The sequence below is a fragment of the Muntiacus reevesi genome, chromosome X, assembly GCF_963930625.1.
Source record: "Muntiacus reevesi chromosome X, mMunRee1.1, whole genome shotgun sequence".
In the NCBI taxonomy this organism is placed as follows: Eukaryota; Metazoa; Chordata; class Mammalia; order Artiodactyla; family Cervidae; genus Muntiacus; species Muntiacus reevesi.
In genome coordinates, this window is record NC_089271.1 from 133,555,722 (window position 1) to 133,577,522 (window position 21,801).

Sequence of the window (21,801 nt, forward strand, 5' to 3'; positions counted from 1 at the left end):
AAGTCAGATTTGAGAAGCAGGGACTGAGAGCATGGATGATGTAAATAGACAAATTGTGTATGTCCTGGGATACATGCTAAGGAGTTTTAGTTTGCTTAGATGGAAATACAGATATACTGAAGTTTTTTAGACAGGAGGGAGCAAATAATTAGAGCTGCCCATTAGGAATATTCCCCTCATACCTGTGTCCTCTGGATAGTAGACCTAGAGGTGGAGAGTTGAATTATAAGGCTGGCCCAGTGATCAAGGCAAGAGATAATATGAGACAGAAACAAATTGGTTGCTTTGGGAATGAAAGAAGAGCAGATGAATTTTTTAAGCCATTCAGCTAGTGAATTATTCATTTATCTAAAGAGATGGATGAATAGATTAGATAGATGAATACATTCATTTGTGCAGATAATCAATATGAATTTATTGAGCATTAATCTGTCAGCCTCTAGAAATAAAGTGGAGAAAAAGTCACGCCCTGCCCTCCTCAGACTTACATTCTAATGAAAGGCACTAACATTTTAAATGTCAGAGGTATTTTAGTTATATGAGGGAGAGATCAAGAGTGGAAGAGAAAATTTAAGGAAGATTATGGACCTAAATTAGAGAAGGCAATGGCAACCCACTCCAGCACTCTTGCCTGGAAAATCCCATGGACGGAGGAGCCTGGTAGGCTGCAGTCCATGGGGTTGCTAAGAGTTGGATATGACTGAGTGACTTCACTTTCACTTTTCACTTTCACGCACTGGAGAAGGAAATGGCAACCCACTCCAATGTTCTTGCCTAGAGAATCCCAGGGACGGGGGAGCTTGGTGGGCTGCCGTCAATGGGGTCGCACAGAGACGGTCACAACTGAAGCAACTTAGCAGCAGCAGCAGCAGCATGGACCTAAATAAGGAAGTCAATAGGAGGAAAAATTTTTCAGATAAAGAAGGGAAAGGAAAAGATGTTTATTTTGTCTTGTTTTTACTTGTTTGTGGGGTCTGTGGTATATCTAGATAGGAATCACCGCTAGATAATAGAAGATTTGGAGTTAGCTAGGATAGTGACATGGATGTTAGAGTTACTCAAAGCCATGATTGTGGTTAATAATTGTGAAAGTATAAGGAAAGAAGAGGAAAGGAACAAAGACTAAGTCCTCAGGGACACCTACCTCAAAGACTGCAATAGAAAACATGAAATAAAGAGCAATAAGTGGGAAAGTGTAGTGATATGTAAGCCAAGGTAGGAGATTAATGATGTAAAATGCTTGGGTGACAATGATGATCTAGGTAACCCTGTTGAATTTAAAATTAGTAACTCATTGACAACGACATTTCATTAGAATGGGTGGGGGTAGAATTAAGGTTAGAAGGAATCGTGTCCGTGCTCAGTTCTCAGTTGTCAGACTCTTTGCAACCCACTGGACTGTAGCTCGCCAGGCTCCTCTGTCCATGGGATGGCATGCAGCATTCAAAACCATCCCTCTGCCGCGGTACTGCTGAAGGCGAGGCTGGTCCCCATGGCCGCCAGAGCCAAGCTTAGCTGCTCCGACCTCAGTCTCATCCAGCAGCAGCAGCAGCAGCAGCAATGGCAGCAGGAGGAAGCTAAGGAAGAGAGGCCGGAGGTGCCCGGGGCATCCTCTACAGCCTCTGCTCCAGATGGAGAAGTCTTGAGGCTACTTTAAGAATAAGACTGAAATCCAGAGGCAGGAGGCTTAAGTTCAAAACCTGAGAACACCAGAGAACTCCTGACTCCAGGGAACATTAATAGATAAGAGCTCATCCAAAAGCCTCCATACCTACACTGAAACCAAGCACCACCCAAGGGCCAACAAGTTCCAGAGAAAGATATACCACACAAATTCTCCAGCAACACAGGAACATAGCCCTGAGCTTCAATATACAGGCTGCCCAAAGTAATACCAAACACAATGACACCTCAAAACTCACTACTGGACACTTCATTGCACTCCAGAGAGAAGAAATCCAGCTCCATCCACCAGAACACCAACACAAGCTTCCCTAACCAGGAAACCTTGACAAGCCATCCGCCCTCCCCACCCACAGTGAGGAATCCCCACAATAAAGAGGAACCACAAACTGCCAGAATTCGGAAAGGCCACCCCAAACACAGCAATCTAAACAAGATGAAAAGGCAGAGAAATACTCATCAGGTAAAGGAACATGATAAATGCCCACCAAATCAAACAAAAGAGGAAGAGATAGGGAATCTACCTGAAAAAGAATCCAGAATAATGATAGTGAAAATGATCCAAAACCTTGAAAAAAAAAATGGAGCTACAGATAAATAGCCTGGAGACAAGAATTGAGAAGATGCAAAAAATGCTTAACAAGGACCTAGAAGAAATAAAAAAGAGTCAATCAATAATGAATAATGCAATAAATGAGATCAAAAACACTCTGGAGGGAACCAATAGTACAATAATGGAGGCAGAAGATAGGATAAGTGAGGTGGAAGATAGAATGGTAGAAATAAATGAAGCAGAGAGGAAAAAAGAAAAAAGAATTAAAAGAAATCAGGACAACCTCAGAGAACTCTGGGACAATGTTAAACATCCCAACATTTGAATCATAGGAGTCCCAGAAGAAGAAGAAAAAAAGAAAGACCATGAGATAATAGTTGCAAGCTTCCCTAAAATGGGGAAGGAAATAGTCACCCAAGTCCAAGAAACCCAGAGAGTCCCAAACAGGATAAACCCAAGGCAAAACACCCCAAGACACATATTAGTCTAATTAACAAAGATCAAACACAAAGAACAAATATTAAAAGCAGCAAGGGAAAATAAAAAATAATACACAAGGGGATTCCCATAAGGATAACAGCTGATCTTTCAATAGAAACTCTTCAAGCCAGAAGGGAATGGCAGGACATACTTAAAGTGATGAAAGAGAAAACCCTATAACTCAGATTACTGTACCCAGCAAGGATCTCATTCAAATACGAAGGAGAAATCAAAAGCTTTACAGACTAGCAAAAGCTGAGAGAATTCAGCACCACCAAACCAGCTCTCCAACAAATGCTAAAGGATCTTCTCTAGACAAGAAACACAGAAAGGGAGTATAAACTCAAACCCAAAACAACAAACTAAATGGAAATGGGATCATACTTATCAATAATTACCTTAAATGTAAATGGGTTGAATGCCCCAACCAAAACACAAGGACTGGCTGAATGGATACAACAGCAAGATCCCTATATACGTTGTCTTCCAGGAGACCCACCACAATACAAGGGACACATACAGACTGAAACTAAAGGGCTGGAAAAAGATATTCCATGTAAATAGAGACCAAAAGAAAGCAGGAGTATCAATACTCATATCAGATACAATAAACTTTAAAATAAAGGCTGTGAAAAGAGACAAAGAAGGACACTACACAATGATCAAAGGATCAATCCAAGAAGAAGACATAACAATTATAAATATACATGCACCTAACATAGGAGCACCGCAATACGTAAGGCAAATGCAAACAAGTATGAAAGAGGAAATTAACAATAACATAATAATAGTGGGAGACTTTAATACCCCACTCACACCTATGGATATATCAACTAAACAGAAAATTAACAAGGAAACACAAACTGTAAATGATACCATAGACCAGTTAGACCTAACTGATACCCAAAACAATGAATTTCACCTTTTTCTCAAGTGCACATGGAAGCTTCTCCAGGATAGATCATATCTTGGGCCATAAATATAGCCTTGGTATATTCAAAAATATTGAAATCATTCCAAGGATCTTTTCTGACCACACTACAATAAGATTAGATGTCAATTACAAGAGAAAAACTATGAAAAATTCCAACATATGGAGGCTGAACAACACACTGCTGAAAAACCAACAAATCACAGAACAAATCAAAAAAGAAATCAAAATATGCATAGGAATGAATGAAAATGAAAACACAACAACCCAACCTTATGGGACACTGTAAAAGCAGTGCTAAGGGGAAGGTTCATAACAATGCAGGCTTACCTCAAGAAACAAGAAAAATTCGTGTAACTCTATGGCTGATTCATATCAATGTATGACAAAACTCACTGAAAAATAAAAAATAAAAAATTTAAAAAAAATAATAAATAAATAAAAAAAATTTAAAAAAAAGAAAGAAACAAGAAAAAGTCAAACAAATAACCTAACTCTACACCTAAAGCAACTAAAAAAGGAAGAAATGAAGAACCCCAGGGCTAGTAGAAGGAAAGAAATCTTAAAAAAATAGGGCAGAAATAGATGCAACAGAAACAAAAGAGACCATAGCAAAAATCAACAAAGCTAAAAGTTGGTTCTTTGAGAAGATAAATAAAATTGACAAACCATTAGCCAGACTCATCAAGAAACAAAAGGAGAAGAATCAAATCAACAAAATTAGAAATGAAAATGGAGAAATCACAACAGACAACACAGAAATATAAAGGATCATAAGAGACTACTATCAGCAACTATATGCCAATAAAATGGACAGCTTGGAAGAAATGGACAAATTCTTAGAAAAGTACAACTTTCCAAAACTGAACCAGGAAGAAATAGAAAATCTTAACAGACCCATCACAAGTGCAGAGATCAAAAATGTAATTATAAATCTTCCAGCAAACTAAAACCCAGGAACAGACAGCTTCACAGCTGAATTCTACCAAAAATTTAGAGAAGAGTTAACACCTATCCTACTCAAACTCTTCCAGAAAATTGCAGAGGAAGGTAAACTTCCAAACTCATTCTATGAGGCCACCATCACCCTAACACCAAATGCTGACAAAGAGACCACAAAAAAGGAAAAACAAAAAAGGAAAAATACAGGCCAATATCACTGATGAACATAGATGCAAAAATCCTTAACAAAATTCTAGCAAACAGAATCCAACAACATATTAAAAATATCAAACATCATGATCAAGTGGACTTTATTCCAGGGATACAAGGATTCTTCAATATCTGTCAATCAATCAATGTAAAACACCACATTAACAAATTGAAAGATAAAAAACATGATTATCTTAATAGATGCAGAGAAAGCCTTTGACAAAATTCAATATCCATTTATGATAAAAACCCTCCAGAAAGCAGGAATAGAAGGAACATACCTCAACATAATAAAAGCTATATATGACAAACCCACAGCAAGCATCACCCTCAATGGTGAAAAATTGAAAGCATTTCCCCTGAAATCAGGAACAAGACAAGCGTGCTCACTCTCACCACTACTATTCAACATAGTGTTGGAAGTTTTGGCCACAGCAATCAGAGCAGAAAAAGGAGTAAAAGGAATCCAGATAGGAAAAGAAGAAGTGAAACTCTCGCTGTTTGCAGATGACTTGATCCTATACATAGAAAACCCTAAAGACTCTTCCAGAAAATTACTAGAGCTAATCAATGAATATAGTAAAGTTGCAGGATATAAAATTAACACACAGAAATACCTTGCATTCCTATACACTAACAATGAGAAAACAGAAAGAGAAATTAAGGAAACAATACCATTCACCATTGCAACAAAAAGAATAAAATACTTAGGAGTATATCTACCTAAAGAAACAAAAGACCTATACATAGAAAACTATAAAACACTGATGAAAGAAATCAAAGAGGACACAAACAGATGGAGAAACATACCAAGTTCATGGATTGGAAGAATCAATATTGTCAAAATGGCTATTCTACCCAAAGTAATCTATAGATTCAATGCAACCCCAATCAAGCTACCAACGGTATTTTTCACAGAACTAGAATAAATAATTTCACAATTTGTATGGAAATACAAAAAACCTCGAATAGCCAAAGTATTCTTGAGAAAGAAGAATGGAACTGGAGGAATTAACCTGCCTGACTTCAGACTCTACTACAAAGCCACAGTCATCAAGACAGTATGGTACTGGCACAAAGACAGAAATATAGATCAATGGAACAGAATAGAAAGCCCAGAGATAAATCCACAAACCTATGGACACCTTATCTTTGACAAAGGAGGCAAGGATATACAATGGACAAAAGACAACCTCTTTAACAAGTGGTGCTGGGAAAACTGGTCAACCACTTGTAAAAGAATGAAACTAGAACACTTTCTAACACTATACACAAAAATAAACTCAAAATGGATGAAAGACCTAAATGTAAGACCAGAAACTATAAAACTCCTAGAGGAGAACATAGGCAAAACACTCTCTGACATAAATCTCAGCGGGGTCCTCTATGACCCACCTTCCAGAATATTGGAAATAAAAGCAAAACTAAACAAATGGGACCTAATGAAACTTAAAAGCTTCTGCACTACAAAGGAAACTAACTATAAGTAAGGTGAAAAGACAGCCCTCAGATTGGGAGAAAATAATAGCAAATGAAGAAACAGACAAAGGATTAATCTCAAAAATATACAAGCAACTCCTGCAGCTCAATTCCAGAAAACATAAATGACCCAATCAAAAAATGGGCCAAAGAACTAAACAGACATTTCTCCAAAGAAGACATACAGATGGCTAACAAACACATGAAAAGATGCTCAACATCACTCATTATCAGTGAAATGCAAATCAAAACCACAATGAGGTACCATTACACGCCAGTCAGGATGGCTACTATCCAAAAGTCTACAAGCAATAAATGCTGGAGAGGGTGTGGAGAAAAGGGAACCCTCTTACACTCTTGGTGGGAATGCAAACTAGTACAGCCACTATGGAAAACAGTGTGGAGATTTCTTAAAAAACTGGAAATACATCTGCCATATGACCCAGCAATACCACTTCTGGGCATACACACAGAGGAAACCAGATCTGCAAGAGACACGTGCACCCCAATGTTCATCGCAGCACTGTTTATAATAGCCAGGACATGGAAGCAACCTAGATGCCCATCAGCAGATGAATGGATAAGGAAGCTGTGGTACATATACACCATGAAATATTACTCAGCCGTTAAAAAGAATTCATTTGAATCAGTTTTAATGAGATGGATGAAACTGGAGCCCATTATACAGAGTGAAGTAAGCCAGAAAGATAAAGAACATTACAGCATACTAACACATATAAATGGAATTTAGAAAGATGGTATCGATAACCCTATATGCAAAACAGAAAAAGAGACACAGAAGTACAGAACAGACTTTTGAACTCTGTGGGAGAAGGCGAGGGTGGGATGTTTTGAAAGATCAGCATGTATGTTATATATGGTGAAACAGATCACTAGCCCAGGTGAGATGCATGAGACAAGGCTTGGGCCTGGTGCACTGGGAGGACCCAGAGGAATCGGGTGGAGAGGGAGGTGGGAGGGGGGATCGGGATGGGGAATACGTGTAACTCTATGGCTGATTCATGTCAATGTATGACAAAACCCACTGAAATGTTGTGAAGTAATTAGCCTCCAACTAATAAAATAAAATTTAAAAATACATAAATAAATAAATTAAATTAAATTAAATGAATAAATTTATTTAACAAATTAAAAAAACAAAAATTGTGAAATTCAGTATAGAAGAAAAAAAGAAATCTCTCACAGACGGCCCAGCCTCTTGTTTCTGGAATGCCCTGGTTCCTTTTTCATCTGACCTTAAAACCTTCCAAGGCATGTCTTTGAATTTGCAAGACAGAGAAGTGAGCAATTAATGAAAAGGGAACATTCTATCAATGGTAAAATATCTATGTTCAAACTCTGCCTGCCATTTATAGTGCATGAGTGTAGATATTTTACTATTAAAAATAATGTTGTGCAGGAGTGACATCAGCAAAATGGCAGTATAGGAAGTTTTGTTACTGAACCGAAGTTGGATCTGCTTACCAGCATGCGATAAAGTCAATAAAGCAATAAAGCCACTGACACCGAGTTGTGGTGAAGGGAAGTGCAGCATTTATCGCAGGGCACCAAGCAAGGAATTTGGAACTTTCCAGGTGGAGCTAGTGGTAAAGAATCTGTCTGCCAATGCAGGAGACATAAGAGATGTGAATTCAATCCCTGGGTCGGGAAGATCCACTAGAGGAGGGCGCAACCCACTCCAGTTTTCTTGCCTGGAGAATCCGATGGACAGGGGAGCCTAATGGGTTATAGTCCATAGGTTTGCCAAGAGTCAGACACAACTGGAACAACTTAGCATACAGGCATGCAAACAAGGAGTTGAGGACAGATAGTGTTAAAATAGTCCAAACTCTCCAGTGGGTTTTAGTAAAGCAGTTTTTAAAAAGACCAGGTGAGGGACGGGGTAATAGGACAAGAGATCATCTTGTGCAAAATTCTGATTGATTGATGGTGAGGTACAGGGCAGTGTCATAGGGGTTAACATTATCAATACTGAAGTTACAATAGGTCTAGGTGCTACGTGGTCAAGGTCATCAAGTAGTCAACTTCTATTTAGTGCAGGTTTTATTTAGCATCTGTAAAACAACTCAGGAAATATGCATCAGATACTATTATTTGGGTTTCCCTGAGAGCTCAGCTGGTAAAGAATCCGCCTGCAATGTGGGAGACTTGGGTTTGATCCCTGGGTTGGGAAGATCCCCTGGAGAAGGTACCCACTCCAGTATTCTGGCCTGGAGAATTCCAGGGACTGTATAGTCCATGCAGTCACAAAGAGCTGGACACAACTGAGTGACTTTCACTCATTCATTCACTATTATTTAGGTACTTCAGAGAGGGGCAAAAGCAGAGGACATGGGGGAAGGGCCTGCTCCCACTCAAGACCCCACAGATTCCTGCTCAGTTAATTTCACCTAGGCACTGGCCAGCTCGGAGACCCCAGACAACTCCCTGATACCAGACCCCAAGCAGTCTCACACGAATCAAGAAACCTGCTCACTCTGGCATCTACCTACTCCTGCAGCCCCAAGCACATCACGTGGATCTGTTTACCTTCGACAGGGGAGCTCCCTGTGGGAACACAGGCCCCTGCTACCCCTCCCTCAAGCCCAGGTAGCCCAGTGTAGAGAGAGACACCTTTCCCATCAGAGCAGGAGAGTGAGTGCTCAGTTTCACTGCAGACCCCAGCACAGACCACCTCAGCACCAGATCAACTCCCCCAGCCTCAGCGGCTCCCTGTCGGCTCCTGCTAACCTAAGCTCCTCCTGGCCCTGACACTTACAGGCTCCAATGGCCCCAGGTGGGCCCAGCAACCCCAAACAATGTCCTTGGCACAGGTTTCTGGTGGGCCTCTGTGAATCCAGACCCTGGTTCACTCTGACACCTACCTACTCCAATGGCCCCAGGTGACTTCCACAGCAGGGCTCCCTGTAGGCGCCCAGAACTCAGACCCCCATCCTGCCCCTGTAATTATTTGTTCCAGTGGCCACAGACAGCTCCTGTGACAGCAGGCCCCTGGCAGGATCACCCTGCTAACTGCCTACTCCAGAGGCCCCATGGCCCCAGGAAGCTTCCACAGAAAGCTCCCTCCAAGCTCACAAGAATCCAGGTCCTTGGCTCAACCCAGCACCTACCTTCTCCACCAGCCCCAGGCACCTCCCATGGTTCCAGGCAGCTTACCTGGTAGGGCTCCCTCCAGCTCCTGGGAACACAGGTCCCTATCTCACCCTGGCACCAATAAAATATTAAAGAATAGCCAAGTGGTGTTAAAGACCCAGTTGAGGGCATCATGTATTTTCATTAAGCCATGTTAGTATGGCCTTTACTTCAACAATCTTGGGATTCTTGATTGAGGCTAGAGCAAATGGTGGCTGCCCAGGTTTGGAGGCCAGCAAAGAAGTATGGGATAAACTCAAGAGGGTCAAAAATGATAGGGATTAAGTAAAGCACTGTTGAAATGATTCCCCATGGGGTCCAGCGGGCTTCCCAGGTAGCTCAGCTGGTAAAGAATCTGCCTGCAATGCAGCAAACCCCGGTTTGATTCCTGGGTCAGGAAATTCCCCTGGAAAATGGATAGGCTACCCACTCCAGTATTCTTAGGCTTCCCTGGTGGCTCAGATGGTAAAGAATCTGCCTGCAATGTGGGAGACCTGGGTTCCATCCCTGGGTTAGGAAGATCCCCTGGAGGAGGGCATGGCGACCCACTCCAGTATTCTTGCATGGAGAATCTCCATGGACGGTGGAGCCTGGCGGGCTACAGTCCATGAAGTTGCAAAGAGTTGGACATGACTGAGTGACTAATCACAGTACAGCATAGCACATGGGGTCCGACTGAGGAAAGTGGTAAAATGAAGTCAATCAGGATGAAAGATTGGATAAACAGAGGATTAAAGTAACTGTAGACCATGATGAAGACAATAGGAAATAAACATATTGAATGAATTCAGTAGATGGGAAAGAGGGGGTATGGGGAAAAGGTCATATTGAGTTCTGGTTCCTAAATAGAAAATTTTTCTTCCTGTGTTTTCTATGGAATATGAATTCTAACATTTTCCAATACCCTATTGTACTTTATGAGAAAGAATGACCTTAGGTAATGTAAAAATCAATCCAGCCATATTAACTTTCTTTTTTATTGTTGTTTTTAAGCTTTTTTATATTGGAGTATAGCTGATTAGCAATGTTGTGATAGTTTCAGGTGTACAGCAGTGATTCAGTTGTACATATACATGTATCTATTCTTTTTCAAATTCTTTTCCCATTTAGGTTGTTATATAATATTGAGCAGAGTTCCCTGTACTATACAGTAGGTCCTTATTGGTGATTCATTTTAAATATAGCAGTGTGAACATGTCAATCCCAAATCCCCTAGCTATCCCTTCCTTCCACCTTTCCCCCTTGGTAACCATAGCTTCCTTATCTAAGTCTGTGAGTTTGTTTCTATTTTGTAAATAAGTTCATTTGTATCACATTAACTTTCTTTCAGGTTCTCAATATGCTAGACTCCTTCTCACCACAGGACCTTTGCACATGCTAACCCCTCAGTCAGTGCCACCCTCCCTCACTTAGTTTTTAACTCATATTTGTCTTGTTCCTGATCCTTTATACTTTGAACTATTCTAGCCTAGGAACAATGATAAAATCACAATAATAGTGACAAAGCATGGCTCTGCCTTGTTTTATTCTGGTAGAAGTGACAACCCCCTACCCCATTAAGACATCTTTCAAATATCTCTGGAAATGCATAGAGAGTAGTTCCTATGTACCCTATAGCTACCCTATGGTATTCACAATGCTCCTTCCCCTTATCCTCCTTGCCTACTCTAACTCTCCTTGACCAGTTGCCACTAATGCAAAAAAGTCACAGCTATGCTGTTGATGCTCAACAAAGGGACCACTGGTGCTAATGTTTGATAGGGACACTGCTCTCTGTTCTGGTGTTTATCCACATCTACATCAAGTCTGCCACTGTCCACTTTGGAGGGTGCTCACATCTACAACAGGGGCACTGGCTCCTGCTGCTGCTGAAATCACTTGTTTGGTCCTCTGTCTCTGTAGGAGCTTCTGGCACCACAACTGCTGACACAGAGCTTTCTCATATATCTAAGAGATTAGAATGAAAACAGCCCTTTTAGCTTTTATTCAATGTCATTTCAGCCTTTCAGACAGAAGTCCAAATGGCTAGACCAGAGGACAACCAGCATTTACAGTGCATGGAGTGAGTTCAGAAAACAATGCATGGACTAAGTTCAGAAAACCATCTCTTCTCAAATCACGGCCCACTGTACTTTTAACCAAGCAAGTATGCATCTCACTTCTTTTCAGTTAAAGTGAATTCCAACTTTTGGAGATGATGGGTATGTTTACAGGAGAGATTGTGGTGACAGTGTCATCAGTATATACTTATCTCCAAACTCATTAAGTTGCATACAATACATGTGTACAGTTTTTTGTATGTCAATCATATATCAATAAAGTGGTTTAAAAAATAAAACAAATTAAAGTGTATAATATCCATTCTATCCCAGAGTTCCTTTCAAATAAGCCCCCTGGTGGGCACATTTTTAAAATTAGTTTGTTTAATTGGAGGCTAACTATTTTACAATATTGTAGTGGTTTTTGCCATACATTGACATGAATCAGTGATGGATGTATATGTGTTCCCCATCCTGAACCCCCCTCCCACCTCCCTCCCCATCCCATCCCTCAGGGTCATCCCAGCACACCAGCCCTGAGCATCCTCTCTCATGCATTGAACCTGGACTGGCGATCTCTCACATAGATAATATACATGTTTCAATGCTATTCTCTCAAGTCATCCCACCCTCGCCTTCTCCCACAGAGTCCAAAAGTCTGTTCTTTACATCTGTGTCTCTTTTGCTGTCTTGCATATAGGGTCATCTTTACCATCTTTCTAAATTCCATATATATGCGTTAATATACAGTATTGGTATTTTTCTTTCTGGCTTACTTCACTCTGTATAATAGGCTCCAGTTTCATCCACCTCATTAGAACTGATTCAAATGTATTATTTTTAATAAATGAGTAATATTCCATTGAGTATATGTATCACAGTTTTCTTATTCATTTGTCTGCCGATGGACATCTAGGTTGCTTCCATGTCCTGGCTATTGTAAACAGTGCTGCAATGAACATTGGGGTACATGTGTCTCTTTCAATTCTGGTTTCCTCGGTGTGTGTGCCCAGCAGTGGGATTGCTGGGTGATATGGCAGTTCTATTTCCAGTTTTTTTTTTTTTTTTCCAGTTTTTTAAGGAATCTCCACACCGTTCTCCATAGTGGGGTGTGCACATTTTGTCTGATGATCTGCTCAGATGTATTATACATGAATTCTCAGGGGAAAAATGTTTCTGCTATTAATACATATCTACAATCACATAGGGGCATCAAAATATTAATTCAAATACATAATAGGAGAAGGGAAAGCATCTGATTAGTGAAATTTTATGGGTTATATATCCTTTCAACATAAAACTTCAGTTTGAGGATAAGGGTCTTAATATATACAGTACACCTAAATGCTATTAAGCTCTGGGGCCAAGGGAATAATTGGTAGATTATGTAGAGGTGATAAAATCAAGGCAATAAAACAAATAAAAGTGCATTTATATAAATCCACTAAAACTCTCCTTTACTTGTTTTCAGCTTTTATCCATTTAATAATACTTATTCATTATAAAAGAATTAAGTAATGTACATTTAATGTGTTATATTGAATAACCCTTGCTATGGCTGTGCTTACATAAAAATCTACATCTACTATTACTGCTACTAATAGCTAATATTTACCTAGCCAACACATACAACTATTTAAGCATTATGTGTAGATTATTTTGTTCCATTCATATAAACCTTTGAGACAGGTTCTATGATCACTCCCACGTTACATATGAGGAAACTAAGGCTTAGAACAAACAAGCAAGCTTCACAAGGACACAAAGCTGGTGAACAAAGAAACCAGAAATCAAACCCAGTCAGACCACAAAGCCTATGTTTGTAACAGCCTCCTCTTAAAGCTGATGAATACTACTGACATCTGAGGTACAAGAGCAAAAGGTGATGCGCTCTTACCCTGATGGACTAGAATGGATGATTTCCAGGCTTCCACTGGCCTGCTATGGTGGATTATCTTGTTACGGATTGATGCTCCCACTGAAGTCAACCAGAAAAGGCCATTTCTTGGGGGCATTTGAGAGGTGCCAAAGACAACTGGAACTTGAGGGAGCAAGACCTCAGAAAATGGAAGCACAGAGAGGTGAACCAACAAGCAGCTTTTCCCTTCAGGATATTTGTCGATTCGGTGTGTAAGCAAGAGACTGACAGGGCAGAGGGGCTGTGATTAAGTCAGAGAAGTCAACAGACCTTTTGGCAAATACAAAACTAGAAGAAGAAAAATGGATTTGGGGCTTTCAAGGGAACCAGGACTTTAAAGATCAACATTCCAGATAGAAGAGAGACAAAGAAAAGTGAGCCTGACATTCTGTTCTTTTTTATCTTGAGAATTTGCTGAATTCATCACCTGTGCAGGTCAGCAAGCTAGGTAAGAAGTTGAAAGCTGCCGAAAAGTGGAGCCAAGTTTTCAAGTAATTTCTTAGTTTTGCATTCCCACACAGGAGAAGAGGCCTTAATAATCAGAGCTGCTCTTCGTTGAGACCCATAGGGATCTGCACTCTTGGCCTCTAGGGGTGAAACAGAGATAGACTGAGACTCAAAAAAAAAAAAAAAAAAAAAAATTACCCAGCAACCAAGCTCAGTCCCTGACTGGATGAAAGTGATCTGCCCTGAAATAGTCTGAGCACTAGAGATTAGGGTGAACCTGCTCTAGAGGAAGATGTCATCCAGAATCTCTACAATTTCTCACATACAATATCCAAGCTATTTTTCATTCATAATGTTCAGCAATTTCTCAAGCATAAAGACTAACATTCAATCTGGTAGCAGAGAAATCATCTCTTATCAAAAGACATAAATTCAGGAAAGGATGAAGTACAATGAAAAGATTCATATCTTGGAATGAATGGGAAGATTCATGTCATTTCTTAAATATAAATTAATATTGACTATATAAAAAGTTCAAAATAAAGTCTTGTGTGGTCAAAATATGTGTACAGTTAAGAAGCATCACAACAATACGAAAGACTGAAAGCAAATGAGCTTAAGTTACTTTCAGGGCATACCATTATCAAGGAAGAGGTAAAAGTACTAATTTATATTAAACTGTATGAAGTCAACAATTCATGTGAAGAGGCGGTTGTTGTTGTCTAGTTGCCAAATCATCTCCAACACTTTTGCGACCCTTGCGAGGCTTCTCTGCCCATGGGATTCCCAGGCAAGAATGCTGGAGTGGGTTGCCATTTCCTCCTCCAGGGGATCTTCCCAACCCAGGGATTGAATCCAAATCTCCTGCATTGGCAGGTGGGTTCTTTACCACTGAACCACCTGGGAAGCCCAATGTCTAAGATAGTGGTTCTCAAATTTTTGGTCTCAGGGTTCCTTTACACTCCCAAAATCTATTAAAAACCCCAGTGAGCTTTTATTTTATGAGTTATATTTGTTGACACTTACCATATTAAAAATTAAAATTGATGTTCTGGTCTTCTATATTCTTGCACTTTTTGTCTACTTGTTTTATTGTTTATTGAGTAAGTTATCTCCTATTATGAAAGTAAATATCTGTATTTTTTTTTTTTAGTTCCTCCAGGTTTTTGTTCTATATATTCTGAAGCAATGAGTATAAGTTGGGGCAACTCTTGGAAAACTGATTGGCAATATTTACTAAACTTGAGGATAATGTACATCTTATGATCCATCAATTTCATTCTCTGGTATTAACGCAACAGAAATGCATATATATGTGCAATCAAACATATATTTTTTTCATAATAGAAATAGATTTATAGTGACTCATTTAAATAGTTCACAGCCAGTAACAGCCCAAATATCTAGCAACAACAGAATGGATAAATGTGTGGTGTATTCATACAATGGAAAATTATTCAGCAATGAAAAGTCATAAACTCGTATTACACAAAACAATGTGTATGAATCTCACAAACATTATGTTGTATTAAAGGAGATGGACACACACAAAAATACATATTCTATGGTTCTATTTATAAAGTTCAAAAGCTTGCAAATGTAATCTAAAATCATGGAAGTGCAAATAATGCTTAAATTTGAAGGTGGATAATAACTGGAAGAGGGTATGAGGGAGGCTCTGGTGCTCTGGTAATGTTTTATGTCTTAAATTTGGTGATGATTACCTAGGTGTGTTTACAGTGAAAGCTCATCAAGCTGTACACATATAATTTGTGTACTCTTTTGTATGTTTATTATACTTTGATATAAAAGTTTAGGAAAAAGAAAAAAAAAAGCCCTTTATCTCCATCCCAGATTGCTTTCCTCAGCTCTAGACATCTCCACTAGGATGTTTCTTGGATGATTCTTAACACATTCAAACCTGTATCCAGGAGGTTCTCTGGTGGCTCAGCAGTGGAGAGTCTGCCTGCCAATGCAGGAGACGTGGGTTTGATCTCTGATCCAGGAAGATCCCACATGCTGCAAAGCAGCTGGACTCATGTGCCACAACTATTCAGCCTGTGCTCTGGAGCCCAGGAACTGCAACTAACGAGCTCAGGTGCCACAACTACTGAAGCCTGCACACCCTAGAGCCCGTGCACTGCAACTACAGGAAGCCCACACAGCAACAAAGACCCAGTACAGTCAAAAATAAATAATTAAAAAAAAAATACCTGTACCCTTCATTTTCCCTTCTTTCTTTCAAATCTATCCCTCCTAAGATATTGCTAACCCAAATGAATGGTATCCCTTCCAGCCTATTTACCTAAGACAGAAACATGGGAATCAGCTGACTCTCCTCTCTCATAACACCCCAGGCTGTGTCACTCAATTTCTCAATAAATACTTCTCACATCTTACCTCCTGAATCTATCTAAAGTCTACTCCTGTTTTCCATTCCCAATTCTCAGCATTTCTCATTTAGACTTTCAAAAGCCTCCTAAAGTGATCTCTGGGCCTCCAACCATGTGGTCTTACTAATTCACTCTCTGCTTTTAGCACAAGTGATATTTCTAGGACACAAATTTGATCATGCCATTTTCTTACCTAAAATCCTTCAACAACTCTCCATTGCTTTCAGTATAATGATAAAACAGTATACCATTGTTGAAAAGTACAACCTGTCCCCAGCCTAACTTTCCAGCCTCACCTTTGCTTGACTGCTCCTGAGCCTTGTTTGAGCCTTGGTGATAGTGGCTGTTCTCAACCCCCTGACTCACATCCTTTAGTCTCCTTAGTTCCTGTTTCAATGCAGGGTCCTGGAGTGTGTATAGCCAACATCAGGATCAACCCCAATAGTGCTCATGTTGCTTTGCTAAAACGTGTCAAGATGCAGAAACCCTCCAGACACTAAGGCATGACATCTCTTAGGGGACACTGAAGATGGCGTGCCCCACATTAAGTGTAAAAGGCATCTCCTCGAGGAGCTGTGGGTACCATTAGAGGAGGGGGTGGGGAGGGGGCCTATAATAATCATGTCCTCATGATCCCTAAGAGAATATCAACACTAGAAAGCCATTGAAGCGAAACACCATATTAACAAATTGAATAAAAATCATCTCAATAGATGCAGAAAAAGCTTTTGACAAAATTCAACATACATTTATGAAAGTCATTGAAATTACAGTTGCCACTGACTCCCTCCCCCAATCCCATGCAATTCACTGCCTAATAAACTATGAAGTGATGCTGAGCAATGTGGTGTCACACTGACATTTTGTCCATTTCTAGAACCTTCCAAGTTCCTCACCACTTCAAGCTATTTCAACATATCACTAACTAAAAAGCTTTTCTTCAAGCTCTTTGTCTCTCTCACATTCTCATTTTTCAGGTCTCAGATTAGGAGTCACAGCCTCAACAGAGGCCTCATCTCATATAACTCTAAACCAGGTGCCCCTAATCTCTTTCTATCAAAACACTCTTTTACAGTATACTTTTTAGCAGCAATCACCTTCTGAAATTAGCCTCTTTCTATTTTTTCTTGTCCTTTTTGTTTCTCTCCCCCATCAAAACACCAGCTACCCAAAGGCAAATAAATCATGCCAACCTTGTTTTCTGTTTTATCTGCATTGCCTTTAGTGTTCAATAAATACTTGCTGAATGACTGAGTAAATATTTAGATTTTCTGATTAACCTTTGCAACTTAATGGGAGCCACCACCAATCCTTCCTTTGACTAGCTTCTTAACAATGCCTCAATCAATAAGGTATTAAATGTTTGCTTCTAATCATGATGAGATCTGTGGGGTTTTCGCATTAACAGTCTTGCTCTTCAAAATGTCTACTAAATTCACAGTCCTATAGTCTTCAGAATTTTTTTTTCATTTATATTTATTATTTGGAGGCTAATTACTTTACAGTGTTGTAGCGGTTTTTGCCATACATTGACATGAATCAGCCATGGATTTACATGTGTCTCCCATCCTGAACCCCCCTCCCACCTTCCTCCCCATCCCATCCCTCTGGGTCATCCCAGTGCATCAGCCCCGAGCACTTGTCTCATGCATCCAACCTGGACTGGCGATCTGTTTCACACTTGATAATATACATGTTTCAATGTTATTCTCTCAGATCATCCCACCCTCACCTTCTTCCATAGAGTCCAAAAGTCTACTCTATACATCTGTGTCTCTTTTTCTGTCTTGCATATAGGGTTATTGTTACCATCTTTCTAAATTCCATATATATGGGTTAGTATACTGTATTGGAGTTTATGTTTCTGGCTTACTTCACTCTGTATAATGGGCTCCAGTTTCATCCACCTCATTAGAAGTGATTCAAATGTATTCTTTTTAATGGCTGAGTAATAGTCCATTGTGTATATGTACCACAGTTTTCTTATCCATTCATCTGCTGATGGACATCTAGGTTGCTTCCATGTCCTGGCTATTGTAAACAGTGCTGCGATCAACATTGGGGTACACGCGTCTCTTTCAGATCTGGTTTCCTCGGTGTGTATACCCAGCAGTGGGATTGCTGGGTCATATGGCAGTTCTATTTCCAGTTTTTTAAGGAATCTCCACACTGTTCTCCATAGTGGCTGTGCTAGTTTGCATTCCCACCAAGAGTGTAAGAGGGTTCCCTTTTCTCCACACCCTCTCCAGCATTTATTGCTTGTAGACTTTTGGATAGCAGCCATTCTGACTGGCATGTAATGGTACCTCATTGTGGTTTTGATTGACATTTCTCTGATAATGAGTGATGTTGAGCATCTTTTCATGTGTTTGTTAGTCATCTGTATGTCTTCTTTGGAGAAATGTCTGTTTAGTTCTCTGGCCCATTTTTTGATTGGGTCATTTATGTTTTCTGGAATTGAGCTGCAGGAGTTGCTTGCATATTTTTGAGATTAATCCTTTGTCTGTTGCTTCGTTTGCTATTATTTTCTCCAATTCCGAAGGCTGTCTTTTCACCTTGCTTATAGTTTCCTTTGTTGCGCAAAAGCTTTTAAGTTTAATTAGTTCCCATTTGTTTATTTTTGCTCTTATTTCTAATATTCTGGTAGGTGGGTCATAGAGGATCTTGCTGTGATTTATGTCGGAGAGTTTTTTGCCTATGTTCTCCTCTAGGAGTTTTGTCTTCTGAATTCTTATGAAATAAACCTTTTGTTGAGCTATTTGCCATATATCAGTGCTTGTTCTGAGCCAACGGTATCCAAAAGTGCTTTGACTACCATTACCAATTGGGAATATTAAAGAACACATAGAATATATAGACATAGAGAGTTTATATTCTAAACTCTCCATAGGTCCAGCACATAGCTCAGTAACAAAATAAATACATTTCAGAGGCATTCAAAGTCAATAATTCAATAAGCTCATGTTTTCTCTCTGCTCAGCCTACTCTGCAACTTTGCCATCTGACTTCTAAGACTTAATCATCAACAAAACACTTCCAAGGAGGTTTTAAACTTAATTACTATTTGCGATTTGATTAAGGAACTATAGTTAAGAAGTTAAAAAGCAGAGAGGAGTTGTAAATAATAACTGGTCACACCATCCCAAAGCAACTAGGAAAGCTCCTCATGGGTGTTTCAGGCTTCAGTAGTTCCTCTTTCTCCATTGAAATAGAGCAGAAGGACAGAAACGTGAAACCCTGCTAGCATAACACTGAACCCCGCAACACATGATTTTCCTGATAGCCCCATTTACTTCTTAAGAGGCCACTCATCGTTTTGAACATTCTTTCCCCCTAGAGTACCCTGGGGAATTCCTGTTGCCAGGGACATAGAGTCAATTTATTGTTCACCAGCTCAACAATCCAGCCTTAATGTTTTGAGTTTGGATCTAAGATCAAATAAAGCAGCCCTCCATTGCACATCCTCAGGGGCCCAGAAAAGGCAGGCATCCTGGAATCAAATTGAGATAACATTGAAATTTGTTTCAAAAAGTATAAAGTAATAACAAAGTAATTTGTTTTTGTAATGTATACATAGATTCTTCTAGGTAATACTCAAGATAGGCTGGCAAGTATTAGTATTAGATACATTATAAGTCAAACCAGGGAAGAACTTAGGTAAAATATGTGTACTTGGGTTTTGTGTTCTATTCCAGTTACAGAATCACAGAAAATCAAAGACCAGCTCATTGCTACACAAAGGTGGTCTGTGGACCAGCAACATTGGCACCACTCTGTATCTTGTTTTAAATGTAGAATTACAGACCCCACTCCACATCTACTACATATAAGTTCCACGTGTCCTGCCTAACTTAGTGGATATAGAGACCATCTTTAGAAGCATCTACTTCTTCTCAAACTTTAATGGATATGGAGTCCATGAGAATTTGTAAAAATTCAATTACTGATTCTTCCATAGGACTGGTGTAGAAAGTGGCATCTCCTGTAGGAGCCATTATTAAATATTCAAGAATGTCTTTTATGCTAGCTAACACTATAGAATAAAAGCACCTTCATGTTGATGCCTCTCAGAGAAGTACTTTTTCTTTAGCCCTGGAGTAAGCTTGCTGTTAGACTTCCTGATGGTTCAGATGGTAAAGAATCTGCCTTCAATGCAGGAGACCCGGGTTCAATCCCTGGGTCAGGAAGATCTGCTGGAGAATGGAATGGCAACCCACTCTATTTTTCTTGCCTTGAGAATTCCAAGGACAGAGGACATGACTGAGCAACTAACACTTTCACTTTTGGGGCTTCCCTGTTGGGATGTGCTTGAGAGAAACATCCAAGAAACTTCCCAGTGACCATTCTTGATGAGCGAATTTGGACTGACAAGCAGACAGATATACTGACTGAAAAAAAAAAAAACAGTGAAAGTCACTCAATTGTGTTCAACTCCACGACCCCATGGACTATACAGTTCATGGAATTCTCCAGGACAGAATACTGAAAAAACAAATGCATGACCTAAAAGTTGAGAAATATTTTTTATTTGGTGGACGAAACTGAGGACTTAAGCCTGGAAGATGCTGCTTTTCAGTCACTTAGTCATGTCCAGCTCTTTGCGACCCCATGTACTGCAGCACGCCAGGCTTCCTTGTCCTTCACCATCTCGTGGAGCTTGCTCAAACTCACGTCCATTTAGTCGGTAATACCATCCAACCATCTTGTCCTTTGTCATCTCCTTCTCCTCCTGCCTTCAATCTTTCCCAGGATCAGGGTTTTTTCAATGAGTCGGCTCTTCATATCAGGTGGCCAAAGTATTGGAGCTTCAGCTTCAGCATCAGTCCTTCCAATGAATATTCAGAACTGATTTCCTTTAGGACTGACTGGTTTGATCTTGCAGTCCAAGGAACTCTCAAGAGTCTTCTCCAACACTACAGTTCAAAAGCATCAATTCTTTGGTGTTCAGCTTTCCTTATAGTCCAACTCTCACATCCATTCATGACAACTGGAAAAAATCACAGCTTTGACTATACAGACGTTTGTTGGCAAAGTAATGTCTCTACTTTTTAATATGCTGTGTAGATTTGTCATAGCTTTTATTCCAATGAGCAAGCACCTTTTAGTTTCATGGCTGCAGTCACCATCTGCAGTGATTTTGGAGCCCAAGAAAATAAAGTCCGTCACTGTTTCCCCATCTATTTGTTATGAAGTGAAGGGACTGGATGCCATGGTCTTCATTTTCTGAATGTTGAGTTTTAAGTCAGTTTTTTCACTCTCCTCTTTCACCTTCATCAAGAGGGTCTTTGGTGCTTTCTGCCATAAGGGTGTTGTCATCTGCATATCTGAGGTTATTGATATTTCTCCTGGTAATCTTGATTCTGGCTTATGCTTCATCCAGCCCAGCATTTTGCATGATGTACTCCACATATAAATTCAGGACTGTGAAAAGCTGGATCCTGGCCCCAGATAGCTAAAGTGCATATCAAAGGAATGATTTCAGTAAGTCCAGACTCTTGCATCTTCCCATACATAGAAAAGTACTAAATACATGAACTTGAAGTGTCTGATTTTCTTGAATTAACAGTAATCTT